The sequence below is a fragment of the Sinocyclocheilus rhinocerous genome, unplaced genomic scaffold (genome assembly GCF_001515625.1).
Source record: "Sinocyclocheilus rhinocerous isolate Xijiao unplaced genomic scaffold, SAMN03320098_v1.1 scaffold1385, whole genome shotgun sequence".
Classification (NCBI taxonomy): domain Eukaryota; kingdom Metazoa; phylum Chordata; class Actinopteri; order Cypriniformes; family Cyprinidae; genus Sinocyclocheilus; species Sinocyclocheilus rhinocerous.
The window spans coordinates 358,830-361,822 of NW_015657989.1; positions in this window are offsets into that span (position 1 = coordinate 358,830).

Consider the following 2,993-nt stretch of genomic DNA (forward strand, 5'->3'; position numbering starts at 1 on the left):
TATCTATCTATCTATCTATCTATCTGTCTATATACAATATCTATCTATCTGTCTATCTATCTGTCTGACTATCTATCTACAGTATCTATCTATCTGTCTATCTACAGTCTGTCTGTGTTCTTGATTCAATTTAGTTTAATCATGCATTTGTAAGCTCCACCTCAGAAAAAGGTTTCAGTTAAATGTTGCAGTTTTATTATATACAAAATGTATAAAAAGAAAAATTCTGCAATTGCACTACCTGTAATCCATATTCATAATACCTTTGCTGGATTTTGAATAATGCATGTTGACATTTATTGGCCTTCATTTAGAGAGCAGCATATTTAATGCAATAGTAAATTTTGCTTTGCTCACAGCCAATTCATTCTGAAAATGAGGGTCATAGTTTTACAGGCAAAGACATTGCAGACAATTTGCAATACAGCATCACAATACAGCATCACAACGGTGCTGAAATGGATCCATATCCCCTGATAATGTTATACAGAGCTCTGAATATACATGAATATGCTATGAATGAATTTAAATCTCCTCACAACTCCTAAACCATGATTGTGTCTTGTTATCATGCACTGCAAGAACAAAGCATGGTGGGAGAAGGTGATTACAAGAACAAAGCATGCTGGGAGACGTCATAGTGGCATCTGAGAGAACACCCTCAACCCCATGAGGTGCAAAATGGGCAATATCCTCAAACAGGCAGATGCAAAACGCAGCACCATGTGAGAGATTGATCATCAATGGGAGAAAAAGTTCCTAACACACATAAATGTGTGCATTTGTTTCACTTACTTCACAGAAATGAATTAGCTAGGGAAACCTAAACAAGTATAGTACAGTAAAAAGGGTATCAAGAACCAGATCCAAATATCCAAGAACCATGGATTCAATAAAACATGCACATTTCAGTTCCACTTATTGATGCACGTGTATGCACTTTAATGTGATTTTAAACCATTCAAGTGCAAGAAGACGTGAAAGAGAACTTAATTCAGCACTCACATGCTGTTTTCGGACAAATACACACAAACTTGTGTCAAAATATAAACAGTTGGGGAAAACAATGCATACAACTGTATATTGGATCCTTAAAGTGTTACGAGCCTAATATTTCTGCTGCCATCTGTGCCATTAATGCGAATCAAAAAACTAAAGAAAAAGAATATAACTTACTGATATTTAATGAAAGACTTTTGTAACTTTAATAAAGATAAATCTATATTTAATTTAGGAAAAGAAAACTGGAGTGTTATTTTACATTTGATTTAAATTTCTGTACCTGAACTTTGTTCAGTTGTATTTATTTGTCCTATTGCTAATTTGTTGCTTTGTTCTTATTTTATTAGTTTACTTCTTTAATAATGTTTGAAGTCTCTATTAGTTTAATGTTTGAAATATATTAGTCTAGTTGTTTTTGCTGTGGTATTTTTGTTAAAACCATAGGCAAAAGTTATTTGTGTAATGGTGCTTTTCCACTGCATGGTACGGCACGGCTCGGCTCGGCTCGGCTCAGTTTGCATTTCCACTGCAGTTTAGAACCGCTTAGAGTGGGCAGGATTATAGACATGTCGTTATAGTTGCGCCGCCTCTACTGCCGTGCTGAGCGACCTCCTGAAAAACTTTTTCATTCTGCGTCATCCCATCAATCTCTCGCTGGATCCGCTCCTCAGCTATCAACGAGCGGAACGTCTGTACTTCCTTAACAGACCACGAAACAGCCATTATTTTGTTGTTTAAAATAGGTGAGCTCGTTCGAAACAGTTGCGTTCGTTGAAAAAAAGTTGCATTCGATCCTTGCTGGCCGTGCTGATTTAATCTAGCAGGTCTAGAGTCACGTGTCGCAAGTTCAATGACGCAGGTAGTGGTCATTCTCGCCGGCAAATCAGTGATCAGCAGGGTTTACACGTCACATTTTGGTAACGGTACGGCTCACTTGGAACCTCAGCCGAGGTGGTACTGAAAAAAGTACCAGGTACCAGGTACTGTACACAGTGAAGAAAAAAAAAGTGATCCGTGCCGTACCATGCAGTGGAAAAGCGCCATAAGTGTTTTGAAGGCTGCTGATTTTTGTTCTGTAGTCTGCTCATTTTTGTTAATGGTATTCAGCTGTAACAGAATGTTTTGCATTTTAAAAAAAAAACAATAAATATGTTTAATATCTAAATGTTTGACTTTTTTTTTTTTTTTTTACTTATTGAAATCGAAACTTGGAATTGTTAAGAATCAGAATTGATAAGCAGAATCAGAATTGTTAAAAATCAAATGATACTCAACCCTCAATAGTAAACCAAGATCCACAAAGTTTCCAGTAGCATTGTTAAAAGAGGTTTCTTGGGACACTTAAACCCAAATAAAAGAGCACTGACTGGTGTGCTTGATTCATTGGTTTAATGTGGCTACAGCAATGTTTTTACACCCTAAACTGGTAATGATTCAGTGGCAGATTAACACCCCCCTACCTCTCTCCTTCTTAATTAGCTTGCTAAATGATTTCAAGCTTAATTGAATGTCAGATTATTATTGCATGACAGCATCTGTTTGAGGACAAGACAACGAACATGTGATTTGGAGTGATGGTCCTATCTCGGCCCTCTAGGATTAGCCAAGCATGTGCGGAGAGAAGCATTTTCACTGTTGTTTGCTAATGAATAGCTATGAGTGCATGGTCATACTGTGAATCTGTGCCGGCAGCTAATTGAAAAGTAATCTCTGTTCTTTATCTTTATACAGCCAGTCATCCAAAAGATGGTGATATTTTCAATATTCACAGCTGGGCTGCAGCCAAAGGCACCCTTTAGTCTGAGAAAAAGAGCTACTGAGATTTAGGCCCACATTCTTGACTTTTTTAGATATAAAATTATATGAATGCTGTCAATTCCAGACTTCTCAGCTCAGCAGGTGTTGGCTAATAGATGGCTGCTTTCTAAGGGTGGGAGGCATGGCAAAATCATTTATGATGGTATGAATAATTTTATTTTTTTCTTTTGGCT